Genomic DNA, 18,872 nt, shown 5'->3' with positions numbered 1-18,872 from the left:
TTTGCAGGAAATCACTGAGCACCCAAAAATGCTAAAGGTAAAAAACAGAGGCTGATCAAATGTGCTTGAGCTGTGGATGGAGCAAACCTCACTGGTGTGAGCCATTTTCTTCTCCTTAAGCTCTGGGAGCTGCAGCTGGAGTTGGTTCCACTGTTTCTAAGGGCTCATGAAGATCATTGCCTACACCTGTGAAATGCACGTGGTCCAGGTTACCTCCTTAGTGGCTGTGGAGTGACCAATGATGTTACACAACCAACTGCTTTTTAAGGTACACCTGCAGGCAATTACAATTAGTTAGTTGTGAGCTCTGAAACTCACTTCATTTACTCACCATCTGAAGAAATAATTTTAAGGAAAGGTGAGGAGTACTCATCATCGGCTAGTCTTCAAAGGTATGTGATTTGTAGATTTCAAATCCTAACTCTGAGATAATTGAGAAACGTCCTAAAATTTATCGGATAAATGCACTCAGAATATATGTACCTGAGACTTTTCCAGCCTGGGGTCTTTGTTCAACAGAAAGATTAAGAAAATCTCAGAAGAGAAAGATGCACTTGATAACTGGTACATTATCAGAAGTGTAAGCTTGAGCTAGCAGATAAAATGATTTCACAGAATAAACTAGGATTTTTGGTTTTTCCAGAGTGAATTAGAAGGGGCAGGCAATTTAGGGGAACTATAAGAATGTTGTGAGGTTATACAGGGACAAAATTTAAAGGGCCAAAGACCAACTAAAACTTAATCTGGGCACTGCTGTGAAAAACAGTATAAAAATGCTTCTATAAATAAATGAGCAACAACAAAAAAAAAAAAAAAAAAGGAGAGAGAGAAGAATCTCCATCCTTAGAGGACTTTGGGGCACTCTTTAGTAAGAAGTGGGTTGAGTCAGTGTCCCTGATGGGATTTAAATATATAGAGGTGGCACTTGGGAATGGCCTGATTTAGTGGTGATGTTTTTCAACCTTAGTGATCCTATTATTTAAAGAAAACAGATCACCCCTGCTGCATGAGCATTAGAAAGTTATTCTGCATCTTTCTTCTGTTCTGCTGCTGATCTCCCAAATAATATTCCAAAATGCCTTTGGGCTAAAGCGCAGCTCCTGAGGTGCAGTGCTCCCTGCTGTGCCCCATGATTTTCCCCAGGATGCCTTGATGTGCAGAAGCTGAGTTCTTATTGGAAGTGAGTTATTTGCCTGTGGGATCGGTGGTTGGAGTCTTTCCTTTAGCCTTGGGCTATGGGCGCTGCAGTCACGTGGATGTGCCTGTGCTTATACAGATCACCCCTAAAGCTTGACAAGGACCATGGAACTCCTTCAACAGTTTTATTATTTTGGTTCTTACTGTTTCACACTCTACTCAGTTAATCCAGTAGAAGCTGGATGCTGTTTCATTTCAAGTTTTCGTTTCCATAATAGTTTAAATTATTAAACAACGTGAATATCAAGGTCATTCAGTAAACACTGAGGAAGAATGTTGTTCTTTTTGTTCTAGAAATGTTTATCCCCTGCTTTCCTTTTGTATTAACTACGATCCAAAGCTCTTTAGTTATTGACCTCATGATTTCAGCTGGAATGGAAGAGTGATTTACCAACCAGGAGCCGCAGGTAGGTGACAGAGTGCTGGCAAAACACAAATAATAGTGTTCAGTTTCTAGGCCTGAGCTAATGTTTGTTTTTCCAGTGCTTTTGATTCTCTTGAATTTTCAGTATCTTGAGTTGTGTAGTTCCTTGAAGCTAAACTAGTAATGTATTTTGTGGTGTAATACTTTATATCATCATTCACTCAGGAATCATTTTGTAGGAAAAAAATGTTGGAATATTGCAGAATTCAGTGGTGGATATGACTTATTGGTATGTTCCTTGATATCCAGGAAAGGCACTGTTCTCCAACATCTGCATCTACTCCTAAACAGCCAACCTGGATTAATACTTTACCTGTATGTGAACTGGCTACAGCTTGTCTTTTCTTAAACCATCCTCTTACTCCAAATGCATTCTAAAATTATTATTTTTGTTCCTAAGTTTTTGATCTTCCCTTTTCTGTCCTCTGTGTTTTGCACTTTTTACACGCACTAAACGCTCGTTCTGTGAGAGTTGTGTTGATGTGTGATGGCACCCCACAGCCAAGGCCAAACCAACAGTCACAGGATCCTCAGGGGTCCCTTCCAGCTCGGGTTGTTCTGTGATTCCATGAGTTATTACTGAGTAGTTATAAGCAGTATGAAGCCTTTACACAAACCGTGTCTCTGTTCCCTCTTTTTTTGTGACATGTCTTTCCTTCCAGAAGTGGCTGTATCTCAGTAATGCTGCAGAGATTTTCAGGGTAGAAGTTACTCTACAAACATGAGTGTTATTTAACCTCAAACCCAGTGAGAAGCTGGAAAGATAAATCTAGCTCTAATGAATGAAGTCCGAAAGCTGACAGCATTCAGTAATTTCACAGGCTTGGAATATTTTCTGACAAGAAAATTAATTTCTGAGACTTGTTGACAGAAACATCAAGAATGGAGCTGCTGCCTTTGCTTCCACCCACCCCAGCAAAGAGTGGGGGAAGAGAAGCAGCTCTTATAAATAGCTCAGTTCCTGTTGTATTTGTAAGTTAGGTGCTTTTTGTGTCAATGACATCACCCTCTTCTCCATGGCAACCCCCTACGATGTCAAAACTGCAGGGCAACATCAGAGGAACTCAGACCAGCAGATGAACAGGTTGAATCGAGATGATTTAACGGCAGGGGCAACAGAAGGAGGTGGAAAACAAACAAAGCTATTGGCAGCTCTGTTAGTCTGGCAAGCAAGCATCTCTAGTGGCTGTTTCCCCAAACTCTGCCCTATCTCTTTTTCCAAGTCCTTGTCAGGAGGAGGTAGTTGGAAGGCAGGCAGGCATCTTATTCTCAATCTCCAGTGTGTCTGGAGAGCAGAACTACAGGTGACTAAGCAGGAGGAGCATGACTGACTCACTCCTGAATTATTTCTCACTCCTCTGCCCCCTCCCATCTATTCTGTTTGTTTTTTTAGCTTTCACCCAACAGCTCAGATTTTTCCCCAGGCTCTGATGAGGAGGAATTAGCAGCAGGCTTTCTTGTTACCTAATGTTCACAAAAATGTGCTTGCGGTTATCCAGGTGAAGAAATAGAAGTCAGCTCCAAGAGCAAGAAAAATGAATTAGCTCTTGGATACAATGCCTTTATCTGGGAGAGGAAAAACAACAAAAAAAAGGTGCTTCTCTTTTCTGAGTGTTGTGTAGGAAATACTAAAGTAGCTGACGTGCCAGGAAGCTGTAAATACCTGGCTTCTTTATCAGGATACCTATGGAAAATACCTAATTGCCTCCCTGGCAGCCCTACTGGTGTTGATTTCTAAACTGACTGCACTGGGGAGAAGCCATGGCACTTGCTGTTTTGATTACAGCGTTGGATTCTGCTGGGTTGCATTTGGGACTCAAGGATCAGGAATATAATGGTTACAGCTGCAGAGATTCAGCCAGTATGAGCTGTTTCAATCAGCTTAATAAATCTGTCCTCATTTACATCCCTATGAAGTCTCAAGCCATAGAACAGTTTACCTTCCTTCTCAGGGTGCCAAGAGAACTGTTGCTGAAACCTAGCCTGCAGAAGTGTCAACTTTGCATTAGCTTTTGCATTTTTTTGAAATTGCATGACATGGGACCCAGGCAAGTTATGCAAGACCGGCACGACGGCCAGAGTCCTGATATCCACAAAAGGATGTGGCAATGCTCCCCACATAGAGAAGGAAGTCTGTGATGGAATAACACTCAATTTGCCACTTGTGGCCTGCAGTTTACAGGGCTTGAGAGTCTTTAATCAGAGATTCTTGAACTGTAAGGCTCTGTTACTCCTGTAGCTCTCTCCCTACCCCAGTGTGATGCTAAGCCTGTGATTTCTAGGCTTGGTTGAGGGGAAAATGCTTAGAGTCTCTACACACCAGAATCTTGATTAGAATCTTGCTCTTGCCTTTTGTGCAAAATGCCACTCAAGGCACTGTGCCATCCTCTTTGCTGAGCTCACAGCATCAGCCCACGATAAAAAAAGGTCCCAGAAAACATTGACTCACTGCATCCCAGCATCCTGACAGGGCTATGTGTCTGCAGTGAGACCTCCTCAGCTGGAACTGCGAGGTTTCAGTGGAATTGATGGTTGTGAGGCTGTTTCACCTTCCCTGAGTTGTGCCACCACCTGTACTGCTTGCCGGGAACAGGGGTGGGAGCACTGGGATTGCTGCCCAGCACCTGGCATGGGGCAGTGCTGCTGAGGAAGCAGCTGGAGCTGGGGGGGTTTGCATGTGCATGAGGAGTTTTCTGCAGAAGCCTTAAGACTAAATTGCTGAGAATTTTTGCCTGAAGCAAGGGATGTTTCCCGTGTTTAAGACAAGCAGCAACCTGCAGTCAGAAGGAAGAAGGGACTGAATTTACTCCAAAAGTATTTCTCTGGGATCTTTTTTCAAGGTAAGCCTGCTTTTGTGAGAGGCAGATGGGGCAACAGGGTTCAGCATTCTGAATTCTGAAACTGAAATGACTTCTGCATTTTTGTTACCTTCTTAGTCTGTAGAACTCAGAGAAATGTATTATCTCTCTGGTACTCCCTTCTTAGGCTGAAAAATCAGGCAATAAGAGCTAATTTTCTGAGGTCTGAAGCCATAAAAATGGGTGAAGAAGCATGTTTTTAACATTGCCTTGTGCCTTGGTGTTTTTAACACTGCCTGTGTTCTAGTGGTGAATAAATGCCATAGACTGTGCCTTTAAAATGTACATTTAAGTAGCAGAATAATGGATATTGAAAGAACAGTAGGTGAATGAAAGTAAAATTTAGTAAATAGACATCAACTTATGGTTTATTGATTTAGTGGTTTTCAACATTGCTAGATTATTTGGTGTTCTCTAGGAGGCAAAATGAAGATGGTTTCTGCCTTGGGAACTTGCACTTAAAGGTTTTTAATTGGCATGGTTTGAAGAAGTGCTGTTGAAACCAAGAGCAAGAAGATAGGTTTTTTTATATTTTTTAAAATTTGAATGACACCTGAACATCCAGTTCATTGCTGTTGAAAACAGCAATGGTTGAGAGGCCAGAAAGTAGTAGAGAGCTTATCCTAGCTGCAGGAAAAGCCTATTAAGGGTAGGAAAAAAATACCTTGAATGTACAGAAATGGCTCTGAAAAAAACCTGGTAACACCCAAAAAATGCTTGATCATCAGCATCTCTTTCTTATACTGAAGCTATTCCTAGCTGGGAACCCTCCAGCCTGAGAAATGTTTGCTTAGGTTGTGGAGTATAAATTACAGTCCTTGATGGGAGTACAGCAGAGCATGGATTTGGCAGAGCTGCTGGAGCTGTGGAGGGAAGGCACTTGCTGAGCCTGGAAGCGCAGGGCAGAGCATCTGCACTTTCTCTGCATGCTAGTCGTGCTAATACTTGAATGCAGCTCCATTTTGCTCTTGGAAAAGGAATAATATGTGTTTGTAAAACAAAACCATCTTCTGGTTAGGGAAGTAACTTTTAGTAGTCAGTAAACTTTTGGAAGAAAGCCTTGTCAAGCCTGTAAAGAATGAAATCAAAATACCTCGTTGGCTCTTCCTTTCCCTAGGGAAGGTGGGAACTGAGCAGTGCCTGGAGGGAAATTGTGTTCTGGTCAGGCTGCAGAGTGGCTGGAGGAGTTTGCCTGGGGAAGGGGACCTGTGCCCAGGGTTGAGGCAGGGGCTGGCAGCCAGGAGGGCCTCGGTGCCAGCAGTGGTTGTGTCACGTTGTGCTGTCTCCGCAGCTGGCGCTGCCAGGCGCTGGATCAGCTCACACTCTTGGATGTAGTTGCTGCAGCTTGATTCCACTCCGTAGGAATAGTTGAGGGTATTCCTGCCAACTTCCCAGTCAGGAGTCATCAGTTCTGCCTCTTCACTTGGGGAGCATGAATGAATAACTCTTTAATCTAGGGCAGCTTCCAAGAATCCTGTGTACCCAAGTCTGGAATACATTGTGATCTGATTCATTATCCAGGGACAGCAAAGCACTTTGAAGAGGTGTTTACCCAGGGGGTGGCCATGCTGCACTTCAAACTCCCAAAGAAAACCCCAACATGAGAGAGTAGAGGGGAGCAAGGGAAGCGCAAGCAAGGCCCCAGAAGAGCAGGGAAACTGGAAAGGGATGGTAGTAGCCACATGCTGTGGACTGGTGGAAAGGCCAGCACAGCAGCCTGTGGTTTTGGGGGGCTATGGAAGCTGCTGCTGCTTTTGGCAGTGCCACTTGACATCATTTAAACTGGAATTCTGCATACCCAGAGTTTAATGTCAGGTTATCTTCCACGGGGCAGTTCTTTACATCCGGCAAAACCTTGTATTTTGGCTGATACAATTTGGTGGTAGAGGGGAGCTTTCTTGAGTTCCAGAGAGAACCATGGAAGGAGGGATAAAAAAAGAGGAAAAGAGTGTTGCTGCTGGAGAATGTAAGGCACAGCAACCTAGATAAAGGTGATCCTAATTGAGGAGGAGGAGGATTGGTATTTAATTAAAACTACTCCTAAAACCCAGGCTCTTAGCAGTAAAATAAATAATAGGAGGACATGAGTAATTCCTCTGGGGGGGAATGTCGGAGACAAAATTACACTAATGTAGTAATAAGAGGGGCCTGTGTGCAATTGCTCAGAGGAATAGGAACAGGGCAGAATGATTTTTCACTGCTAAGAAGTTCAAATGGGGTTCAAGTGAAAATGGACCGGTGCTGATTAAAGCTGTGCTCCTCGGGCTGTTTCCAAAGGCAGAGCTGTCTGAGTTCCTGAGCTGGATGTTCTTGCTGGACTTGGCAATCCCAGCACAGAGACCAAGCTTCTTCTCTGCTTTAGCAAATAATGACAAATTCTGTGTGCCACTTGCACTCCTGCTACTCAATCAGGGTGTTTTCAGTGAATTAAAAATAAATATTTCAGACCCAGATTTAGGACAACTGTGCCATGTGTCATGCATCTGAAGGCTAGAAAGAACATTAAAACAGCTTTTGCTTCCTTATTACCCTCCCACTCCTCATTTTCGATCATCTTAGAGTTTTATCTGCATTCTTCAAGCTGTGATGCCCATTCTGGGGAGGTGATGAACTCATTAACCACTCTTGACTGAGTAACAGACAGTGACATAACATAGTTTCTTCTCCATAGCTGCCTTGCATAATGCTGCATTTCAGTTTTGGTTGCTCCTTCCATTTCATGCTTTTCATTTCTGTGACATCCATCTGTTTACCAGACAAGGTTGCGGGGGTTAGAGGGGTGGAAATAATTCCAGAATGCAAAAAGAAAAACCCATACAAGTGAGGCTGGATGGGGCTTGGAGCAGCCTGGTCTATTGGAAGGTTTCCTGCCCATGGAAGAAGGGAGTTGGACCTAGATGATCCTTAAGGTCTCTTCCAGCTCAAACTATTCCATGATTCAAGGGTATATAAAGGGGATTTAATGAAGAAGAGGCATTGGGATGCTGGAATGCCTCTGCAACTGTGGTTGCAGTGAGAGAAGATCCTGGATCCTTGGAGACCAGGAAAGCAGGTAGTAGAACCTTTTTCCTTTTGTTTTTTTCTTCCCCTTTTTACCCCATCTGTGAAAACAACCAACCAACCTACAGACCCCCTCCCCAAGAATCCCCCAAGTTTAGTCAAAGGAAAGAGTGACGTGATAGTGGCTTGTGGTAGGTGTGGAAGGTAATTTGTAATCTGAAGAATCAATGTAGCCAAACTGTGACTTTGAGCATTGTAATTTTTGGTGAGGCACTGCAGCAGCATCCCCTGGCCAGGGGCAGGTGGCCTGCTCATGTGGCATAGAGAGGGTATATAGACAAGATGGTGTAGTTGTTAAAATGAAACATGGCACTGCAAACTGGAAAGCAAATGTACTCAGCAACTTCAGCAGAGACAGTGACTCCATAAACTTGATGGCTCTGAGCTCAGTTGTTTGTCCCTGAGAATTGTTTAAATAGAACTGTCTGCAGGGTCAGTGTTTCCTTACTGATGGCCTCTAGTTTTTTGACTTTCTTCCTTGTCAAGTGTCACAGGAACCCTTTTACCCCACCTGTGTCAACCTTTGAGTCTTCCAAATCTGTGACTTTTCAAGGCACAGAAGGAGCTGAGGGTCTTCATAGCACAACTGGAGAGAAGAAGGATGCAAGTCTGTCCTTAAACTGGGCCAGGAGCAGAGGAGTTAACATGTAGTGGCCAGAAGGCACTACACAGATCTTAAAATAACCAAGAACAGGATAATTTGGCTTAAAAAACCATCTGGGTCTTGATTCAGTGCTCATTAAAATTCATAGTAGCCTTATGATTGGCTTCTGGAAGAATTAAGCAGGGTGTTACACTTCATAATGAGTACTTTGGGCCTTGGCCAAGAAAGTACATCCCTGCATACAATAATGCTAGAAATTAACTTCTTTCCTGTAACATCCAGCTTAGAATGAGGATCTTTCCAGCACTCGTGGAAGTCACTGAAAAAGCTCTGGTTTCAAGGGATTTTGGATTGCATCCGAAGAGCAGATGTTACAGCTGACTTTGGGAAGAAGTCTCTCTGAGCTGGTCGTGCTGCAGCAAGCTGTCCAGTTTGGGGACACTCACAATCTGCAGCCATCAGAGCTCCTGTGTGTGCAGGGAAAGGGGGAAAGTCAGGCTGCAAACCTAGCGCTGGGATGGAATAACCGAGCCCAAAAGGGGAAAAAGGCTGCTTGTGTTTATTTCATTAGAAACCTAAATGTATTAACTAATGGCACAAATAGCTTAGAATTTGTGGCACCTCATCAAGTATGAGATGATGTCAGTAGACAAAATGCTTCTGTCTGTGACTGCTGCTGCAAAGCTCTTTGGGCTTTTGTGTTCTCTTCCAAGTTCTCAATATGTTCTCCCAAAGCATCTCAAAACAGCAGCCTGGGCGACATAAAGCTGAGCCAATAACTTATTTAAGGAATACCTTTTATTCATTTAAAGACCTGTTTTTAAAAGAGCCTCTTAGAACTTGGGCTCACCTGAATTTTCTGGCTGCTCCTAACCTGTGATCTGGGATCACCTTCAGTGGTCTGTGGCTGTACTTAAATTGGGACTGCTACCTATGGAAAGAAGAAAATGAAGGAATTTTCCAGATAAATATTCAAGTATTTCTGTAGTACAACCGGGCTTTCGGTTTTCATTAAAATTCTGAAGAACTAAATAAGAAAACGGTAATTGTAAATGTTAAGAAGCTTTCTTTTTTTTTTTTTTTTTCATTTTGGTAGGTCACATGTGGAAATTAACTAGTTAATATCTTTTGTACAGGAATGTATTTTTAAAAATTGTATAATTTATTTGGCAACTGAGATAGCACATCAACAAGAAAAGGGTTTTTTGAATTCGTAGTTTGGGGAATGGTGATTAAGTAGAAGATTAATTGAAGTTTTTCAGTTATTTTTACAATGCTAGCCTCAGAATCTCGAAATGTGCAGATTAGGAAACATTGCGTCTTATTTACAGCTTAAATGGCTACATCTTGTGTTGCTCTTTCCTTCTTTAGGGATGATGGTGATGATGGAGATTAAAGGAAATCTTTGTTTATATACACACACATATGTGAATATCAGTGGACTAGTTTCTGGTGTCATGTTGAAGAGCATTCTGGTTGAGTTGTTCCACCATGGCTTCCCTCTCTCAGCAGCCAGCAGGATCTAGACTCCTTCCAAAGGACAGGTATTCTCTCTGCCAAGTGCCAGCAGGTCCATGTGCTCAGGTAGGCTGTGACTGTGCTCAGTTTGGCCTCCCTTAATCGTAGGGTAGGGCTCTGGTAGAAAAATGTTCCTACAGCACCAGAGACAGCTGGCGTGTTCCAGTCCTTTCTAACACGCGTTGCCTGACTGTGTGCATGCTTTAGCTCCCTGCTGTGGAATCTGACAGCCTTGCAGAGATGTTTTGGGTAGTTTGGAAACTTGTTTTTAACGGAGACAAGTGGTAGTTGGAACTTTACTGTTTGCCCACTAGTCTGTGTTGTGCTGAAACTGGTACCTCAGAATAAACAGCGCCTCCTTCTGTCTTGGTCAGTATCCAGGCTATTAAAAATTCCAGCCTAAATGAAGGCTGGAGGAGATTGCTGAGGATAAAAGAAAGTAAGAGACTTCTGTAACTGCTATCAGGAAACACCAAACTCACTCTTAGGAGAGGTAGGAATTAACTTGTTCCTCTGTTGTAGCAGTTAGAATGCAAGAAAGGATGTCTCAGCTACCATTTTCCTCTGCTATATCAATAAATCTCTAAGTGGGGATTATAATAATTGAATCCCTTGCAGCCCCTCCTGTGGACTCCAGAGGATTCACTGCTTGTGGAGATAAGGGAAACTGAGGGTATAGTATTGTGACATGCTGCTCTGAGTGGCAGAACAAGAAGGTCCAGTTCCTGCATTGCAGGTTGTGGCTGCTATGTTGTGGCATGATTTTGTGTGGCTGAACTGTAGGCCAGGCTCCTGAAACAACCAGAGCTTGAAAAGAAATTAAATAATAGTAAAAAACAAAGCAAAACAAAAACCCCAACCAAACCAAAAAAGCCCAAACCAGGTTTAACCCTTCAGCTGCCTCCGATTTGCAGGGAGAGGAAACCAAATGTTTGATCCAGCCCCAGCAGCTAGAAGGGGTTGAAATAAATTTTGGATACTCGTTTCCTATTGCAATTGTCAGCCCTTCCCCTCTTTTCTTCCACAGAGAGGAATAGCTGCTCTGCCTCTATGAACCTTCCCCCCCAAAAATGTCACCCACTCACCACCATAGTTCAAAGCCCTCTCCTGTACTTCCCATAGGGAAGCTGCTGCTGGGAGGAGACACCCATTCCCTGACACGGGATTAGCAGTGCATCTTCCTGCTTTTCCTGGGCTGAGTGCTTCCAGGGTAAGGCTGCGAAGACAGTCGTTCCCTGCCTCCACAAGGCTGCAAGTGGGAGGGAAACCTGTGCTGCACAGAGGCACGTGCCTGGATTTTGACAACCATAGGCTCCAACCCTCAAATTATTCTAAGCTCTTGAGAGTTGGGTTTGAATGTACCCAGAGGTAGAGTGACTAATGACAGCAAATGGTGTTAGACTTCTGCAGCCGTTATTTTAGCCACTAGGAATTTGCTGGATTCTGGCTAATACTTCAGTGATAGCTGACTGACCTAGTTATTCAGAACAGAAGCTGCGGTCTGTATTCCTCTGGTGCCAGCAAGGGATTTCAATCTGCATTTCTATAGCATCCTCAAGGATCGCCGCATGCTTGGAAAAACAACAGATTAAGCCGCCTCTGTTCTGGGGGAGTTGAGCATTGTCACAGTCATTTTACCAGCATGCAGAATGCCTTTCCCAAGGTGACCTGGGAATCTGTAGGCAATGTTGGCTTTCTGCTGTGATGTCGCCATTGCGGGACTGATCATCGTGACTTTTGTGGGAAGCAGAAGATGCACCTTTTGTAGAGGGTGGCACAGGCTTGTGTGGTGGACTGTGATGTTACTTGTGTTATAACCAAATAAGTCTGTGAATTTTTGCAAGTAGAAGGTCTGGAAGAAGTGTGAGGTGGCTGTGTTCCAAGCAGTATTGATATTATCTGCAGCGAACGTCTACCAAGCCACAGGAATTTAACCAGTAGCAAAATAACATGTGCTGTGTTCAGGTGATCTTGTCGAGCTTTAACTTCAATTTCCCATCAGAGTGGGAGTTTTCATAGAGTCTGATTTCTTACTCTCTAAGCTTAGCCTGCTTTCTTTGCTGGAACAGTTGTCAGGCATTGGGGCACTGCACCAGGGCAGTGGTGGAGTTGCCATCCTTGGAGGTGTTCAAAGAAGAACTGGATGTGGCACTCAGTGCTCTGGTCTGGTGAGCAAGGTGGTGATGGGTCAAAGGTTGGACTTGATGATCTTAGAGGTCTTTTCCAACCTTAATGATCCTGTGTTTCTCAGTTTAGCAGAACTTGCAGGTCCTTGTGCTGTTTCCTCACTGCTGTGCTTTGCTCCACCACAGGAGTTGTTTGGCCCAGGAGAACCTGGCTGTAACCCAATGCTAGCCTGATGCAGGACAAATTCCCTTCTTCCATGGGCCCCAGTCTGCATTGTTTGGCATAGGGAAAAGAGGGACTCTGAGCTCCCCATGGCCCTGCCGGATAGGAGTGTGGGGATGCGTACAGATCTTCAACAGCACCCAGAGCTCTCACAATGGCAATGGACTTACTCGATGAACTCCCAGTTCTTCAGTTCTCACGCATTTGTGTTTTGTTTCGAATCAGAAAAAGCCTCTCCTGGTTTAGGCTAAACCTTGGATAGAGACACTGGGTGAGCTCATGCAGCTGGAGTGCAAGCAGGGCTTTGTCCTGCTGGTGTCTCAGGACACTACCTGGATAATGGCAGCAGTGCCTAGTAAGCAAGAGGCTAACCCAAACACTGGAGTTGACTATCCAGGTAATGCCCTCCTGGAATGCTCTGCCCACCTCTGGATGGGATACCCTTCAAAAAGGGTGGCTAAATTGTAAGCACTTACTTAAAGTGAAACTGCCTCTGGATTGCTCCCTCCTTATCTCCAGTCCTGGCTTCATGTCATGCGCTCATTATGAGACTCCTAGACTTGATTCCTATCTTGTACTTCCTCCCACCAGTTGGTGCTGATGTGCGAATTTGCAGCACACCTTTTCTCCCAGTGACCCCTTTGTCCAAATTCTTAGGTGTATTCTTTCACTTCCCTGGCCAGCTTCTCTAGATTTACAGAACCACTAAAGAGAAGGAAGGGATTCCATGTGGAAGAGCATTTCTGCTTCCTATCTGACCCCTGAGCACAGAGAAGACTTGATGGAAAGTCTGGTCCTGAGCCACAGCCTGACTTCATAGGTGGAAGTGCTGTAGTTCTCACTGGGATTTCCTGAATGTATCATATTTCCTGTGCCTTGGTATTAGGCTTTTCCTGGAAGTGCTGTTGAATACAGATCCATTTTCCTTAGCAGTTTGCCCAGTTCCCACAAGCTTCAGGTTGGTGGGCAGGTATGTTTCTCCTAGCTGAGGTAAAAGACAGACATTGTATATGGTACAGTTGGCCTGGGTGTCTCTGACCTTTTGTTTAAGTTAAAAGTCCCCAGTCTTGCCTATTGGAATAGGAAGACATTTAATAGTGGGTTTTCATCACAAAATCCTCTTCCAGTGATGATTAAATGGGATTAAATGGAACCTATTGCAGCAGCAGTGCAGGATATGACATCCTGGAGCTCTCCTAGCACAGTGAAGTGGCTGGGCCGGGTGAGGAACGAGGTGAGATCAGCACTTTGGATCTGAAATTTGCTTTGCTTTGTGTCTGGGGAGGGGACATGGAATGTGGAATGACCTTTGCTGGGAAGATAAATCAGGCAGGCTGCAATACAGACGTTTAGTCAACGTACCGTGCAGCACTTGTTGCTGCCAGGAATGGCTGTCCCGGAGACCGACGGGACCTGAGCGAGCAGCACAGACCAGCTGTAGGAGGAGCGGGGCGTGTATTGCGTGTTTATATAAATGTGCCGGTATAATTATTTATATTGTCTTGTGCAATTCTCTAGGTAAGAAGGGAGCAGTGGGCAGGCAAGGAGCAGAAAAATGTGTAATGAAGGGATAGTTGCTGAAGGGGAAAATTAGAGACGTGTTCCTTTTACTGGGAAATTTTTCTTCAAAGTGTGCAGGACTACTGGCACCAAACTTGTGAATATAAAGACTGGAAAGTGTCCTAATTTGTCATTAAGACTGTAGGCAGCAGAGGTTCACTCTGGCTCCTAACTACCTTGATTTCATCTAAGCTTGTGCCTTGACGAGTAAAATCAGGCTCTGCCATTTATAATGACCTCAAGTCTTGTTCTAGAAGACTGTGCTAGCATGTAACCCAGGAAATACAATACTCACTCCAATGTGGAGCCAGCTCCAAGGCTGGATGACTCCTTGTTGGCTGTAGAAGCCGTTTGTGAGTGACGCTCCCCACGCCATGGTTGTGCAGGTGACTCCTCGCTGCCTGGCACAGCAGCAAAGCCCAGGTGCACAGATGACAGGGATGGTTTGCCATCCACACCTACCAGGTTTACACTCTACTTCCTCATCCCTGATCCTCCACTGCACTGCTCTGCCCTATGAGTTCCAGTGCTTTGAGAATGAATGCTGTCCTCCTTTGTTATTTACTATGATGTTTTTACTGTTAAGGGAAACTTTGCTTCTTTTGATTACATCTGTGTATGGGGCCTGCCCCAGACAGAAAGGAACCTGGCTAGCTCTATTTCCTATACCCTGGGGAGGGAGCAGGCAGGAAACCTGGGTCACTGTGGCAGGCAGGGACCTGCAATGTAATATAGAAGTGGTAACTGCATGCTCAGGAAGCTTCCACAACTTAGCTAGCAGGTTGGGAAATGAGGATTGGGAACCTCAGACCATCAGCTCCAAATGGTTCTCTCTATGAATCTTGATTCTGTTCCTTCTCCATGATAGTACTGTGGAGTTCATTAATTCCAACTACAGCTGAGACTCTGGTGATTGTACAAACATGATGCAGCTCTTTTAGTTGGAATGAATAGTTAGGAAAACAGGAATGGGGGAACATGGCTAAAAGGTCACTGGGCTGGCCATCTCTTTGGGACAAGCCACTCCCAGCAATAATAATGACCACCTAATGATTATTTGTAGCATGTCACCCATTTATTTAAGGATGATTCAACAAAACCAATGTTATAAAAAAACCCTAAAAAATCACAAGGGTGGGTTTTTATGGTTTATATCTATGTTCTTTGGACCTAAAAATATCTCGGGTTTAAGACAGCATTGTCAGTGGTTTGGAGCGGCCAAGAATCCTCTTTGTTTGCAATGGAGCAAGGACAGCTGATGAGTTTACTGCATGAACTCTGACTGCTCCAGGCTGTAATCCCCAAAGTGTCCTCTGATGATGGCCCAGTCACTAAGCCCAGCCGGCACTGGTGTCCTGCTGCTGTGGAAAGTCTGTTTCCAGGAGTCAGTAAACCCTGAGGCACAGGCAGCGCAACTGGATTAGAGGGTGATCCCAGACTCCAGACCTGGCAGCACTGACTCATGGCGAGGACAGGGGAAAAGTAAAAGCGCCAGGTCATGTGCTGCTCATCTGCAATGCAAATAAATGGGATGAATTCTTCTACAGCGAGCCATAAAGCAAGCAATCAAAGCTCTCCTTCCCGGAATGACAAGGGACTGGTGGCAGGTCCTGAAATCTGCAGCCAGGCGACACAGGCGGAGATGTCGGGTTTGTTAGAAGCTTCAGCAGCTCCCGGCCCCGAGGCTGTGGAGCCGAGAGAGAAGAGCTGACAAGTGGAGCTTTAATAAGTCACAGTGAAGTGGGGTGTGAAAAAAGGCGGAGGGGAATGGAAGACAATCTCCCCAAGGTTCTTGCCTGAGACCCGGCACATTGGGGTGCCCAGGTGTGACTCTGAGCGCTTTCTCTCTCATTCCCTCTAGGGACCAAGAGAGGAGACGGTGAGAAGGAGGGAGATGGTCCCAAGAGGCGACTCTACTGTTGGCATCTGTCGTTTTCCGTGGAACAGGAATCTGAAGCTTTTCCACGCTGAGCGCTCCTGTGTCCCATCTGCTACCACACCCTGAAATCAAACTCGGCAGCTTAGGTGAATCAGGCACTGTACAAACATGTCAGACTTGCCTCCACCCCTTTTTCTTCTCCCGCTTTCTCCTGCCGTCTTTCTCTCTCAAGTTTATCGACGTGTCAGCGGATTCCAGTGGCGGAGCATTCCCACTTCACCTCTGGTCACGGAGCAATGAGGAGTCAGGGGTAAGCGCCCTCCCGCAGATTTGGGGATCAACATTGATTAGCTTGTTTGCCTGCTTTAAAGCCAGAACAACCGTCCTAATGGCTGCTGTTTCGTGGGATTTGCTCCCTGTGTTTACGGAGGACTGGGTTTGTCAGTTTAAACTAAGACTCCGCTTCCCAGTGGCTGTGCTGCCTCGGCTTAACCCCTTCCCTTCGGAGCTGAGCCGTGCCACTGCCAAGGATTAGCGTAATGATCACACGTGTGTTGGCAGTGCCAGCCTGGGGTGAAGTGAGAGTGGAGTAGTTCGGGAGGTCATACAATTTTTTCTCTCAAGGGATGCTTCTGGAAGGGAAGAAAAACTGGGAGCTGGATTCCTTTGGGAAGGAGTTTGCTTCATCTTTACTCCTATAGCCCAGCAACACTGTCCTCCAATCGGCTTTGCTGCATGACAGTGGGAGAGTTTACCTCCAGACCCTTCTTTCTCCTCTTCCTTGGAACTGTCCACCACCGACATTGTTGCAGCAGAACTGCCAGTAAGATCTCATGGTTTTTACTTTCCAGGGTCTATGAGGTGGGACAACGTGTGGGGCTGAGGTGTGGCAGTTCAACCAACTGACACACAAGAGGATGGGGAATGTGGAGGGAAAATGCCTTGTTGAATTGTGCAGGGTGATGCTCTTAAAACCTTGGGGTGAAGAAGGGGTTAAAAATTACTCTGGATGATGCTTGAGAGAGCAGACAGCATGTCAGGAACATGCATACTCATTGCCTTTGCAGGGGATAGAGCAATATCTGCTCTTAAGTATCTTGTATCTGCAAGGACCCTCACCATACCCTACAGAGATATCTAGTTAAACCCTTCCTGTGTGTATTCCCAACCTTCTGGTGGCTGTGTTGGCCAGGATCCTTTCAGAACGCTTCCTGAAGCTGTGCTGGAGTACTCGTGTTGGGGCTGGGTGTATGTGTTTTGACTGGCTGAAAGTTGCCTAATCTCATTTTAGTTAAGTTACAATATATGGTTTTATTGGGCATTTGTACTTAATTACTTTTGTCAGGTAACCAGTGCATACAGGCAGGTATTTACAGCGACAGAAAACAGTCCTGTCTGTTAATATTTGCTTTCTCCTTTGCCAGGACATTAATGCTTTAATGTATTTGGGAACAGAGCACTGAAAACACAGAGGAGCAATTTGCGTCTGGTGAGTGTGAGCTCTCGGGTGAGGCTGGGGGGATGTATGGAGAGTAAGAGACCTTTGCCCACTCTTGGTCTGCTTTTCTGCGTTCTCTGGGTACAACCTGAGTCAGTCCCTAACACAGGAAGGGAAGGGAAACTGCTGCCTCTCTCTTTCCAACCCTGTCCTACAGAAAAGTCTCACTCCTGATGGTGTGATGAAGCTTTATATTGCTTTTAATGTTCCGTGCTGCCGTGGTATGTACATCCTGCATGCTGTGTGAAGAATGATTTTTGACTCTAGAAGCAAATAGTGGAAAGAGCTATCAGCATATAGCTTGCAGGATTAGTAACTGTGCTCCCAGATGGAAAGCCTACTCCATGCACAGGGGTTGTTTCTGTCTATGTGAGTGTGAGTAGGGATGTACCTGGGTCCTGCTGCCAAGGCTTGCAAAGTGAGAGACAACACTTGCTTGGTCACAAAATGGCTTTCGTTCCCAAGGAGAATGAAATTAATTAAGGAGAATTCTTTAAAGTTTGACTGTCCTGCCTCCAATCAGGAAAAAAGAGCTCTTTTTAACCTACTTCTGTAATGTGCTTAGGGAAATTCACTAGCAGAGAAAAGAGCTAAATATTTGTGTAAATTGCTTTAAACAAAATTGCTTAAAGCAGCTTGGACTAGCTTAGCCCAACTGCAAGTGAAAGCACACAGCCAGGCTCTGAGCTCTGTATTGCACTGGAGGATTTTTGGGGTGCCCAGCTTAAGTTCTGTCCCGTTCAGAGCAGCACATGAGCTCTGTACCTGACCAGGACACAAGTGAGCAGGAGTAGCTGTAGGCTCACCAGGAGCTGTGCTACTCAGCACTGGGGGCTGTGGAGAGCACAGCAAACTCTGACACCTCCTCAGGGGGTTTCTGGACTGGGGAGTGACTTTCTTGTCTGTGGCACCAGTGCTGCTCCTGCACCAGTCTCGCTGACTTTGAGTTATAATGGCACGGACTTAGTGCAATGGAGCACAAAATCAGCACTTGGCTGCTACAGGTCTTGTTCTTAAGGAATTCCTCATTATGGTTTCTAAAGCTGCAGGATTACCATGTGGTTCGAGGACTAATGCGCTGCCGTTCGGTCTCAGCAATGATACTGTTGTTGTGAGACTGACCTTCCATTTGTCTGGCAAAAGAGAACAGTGGGAATGGAGGGTGCCCATAGACTAAAAGCTGAAGTCTATTTCCCTCAAAAATGCCTTAAGAAATTACACTTTCCCTAGGGCTCAACCATTTAACTTGTAGTGTTAGTAATTAGATTATTTTGTAATTGATGAACAGAACATGGCTGTAGTCAATAGCAGTAATTTATCTCACGTTAGGAGTGCACCTCACTTTTAATGTACAGAGGGCTGTGTGAACGCTCTCAGTTGTGGTACACAGAGCAGGAAAACCGATATTCCCTGGGAGAAGACTTGTCTGTTGTGATTTAAATTTGCATCTCAGTGTTGGCAGCAGTGAGTAGGAAGGCACTAAGAGTCAGGCAGGTTGTGGGGTTTAAGCAAATTTGTCCCTCCATGTTTTGGGGTGCACTGCCTGGGCTACAGTTTTCCCATCGGTTATCCTAACACAAGCGAACTGCCTTGCAGGCTGCTGACAGCAATTAAATTTATTTGTATCTCTCTTTGGAGAACATGATGAGCATAACTAGAGACTGAGATTGTTCAGTGTTGGCTGGAAGGAAGTTTAACTCTTGCATCTCTATACTTGAGTGATCTGGGGAATTGCTGGGGTGTCTCTGTCAGCCCTTTGCTGTGCTGCTGGAGTGAGGATGGTGATCAGGACAGTGGTCACCACTGCCTGGGTGACATGGGACAGGTCTGCTTGTGAGAATTCAGCCCTGCTCCCTGAGTGTGTGACTCTTCCTGCACACAGTGAAATGTGTGCTGTGCCCATTTGCAGCAAGGAGCTGCAGCTT

The 18,872-nt window shown here is 45.1% G+C and overlaps 1 protein-coding gene across 2 annotated transcripts in view; it reads left to right on the top strand.

Annotated features, from left to right (window-relative positions):
* The first annotated feature begins 4,057 nt into the window (after nt 1-4,057).
* The window catches only part of PAK6 (p21 (RAC1) activated kinase 6), a 37,944-nt gene continuing 23,129 nt past the window's right edge, over nt 4,058-18,872 (top strand). Inside the window, exons 1-4 of one of the 2 annotated variants that reach the window (XM_033063088.2) lie at nt 4,058-4,461; nt 15,432-15,759; nt 16,074-16,272; nt 16,874-16,938. The gene's annotated coding sequence lies outside the window, so the exon portion shown is untranslated. The remainder of the gene's footprint in view (nt 4,462-15,431; nt 15,760-16,073; nt 16,273-16,873; nt 16,939-18,872) is intronic. The other variant, XM_033063092.2, reaches the window with a different exon arrangement.

This window comes from Catharus ustulatus, chromosome 6, assembly GCF_009819885.2.
Source record: "Catharus ustulatus isolate bCatUst1 chromosome 6, bCatUst1.pri.v2, whole genome shotgun sequence".
Taxonomy (NCBI): domain Eukaryota; kingdom Metazoa; phylum Chordata; class Aves; order Passeriformes; family Turdidae; genus Catharus; species Catharus ustulatus.
The sequence above is the reverse complement of the archived record's forward strand: the minus strand, read 5'-3'. Positions and strand labels throughout refer to the sequence as shown.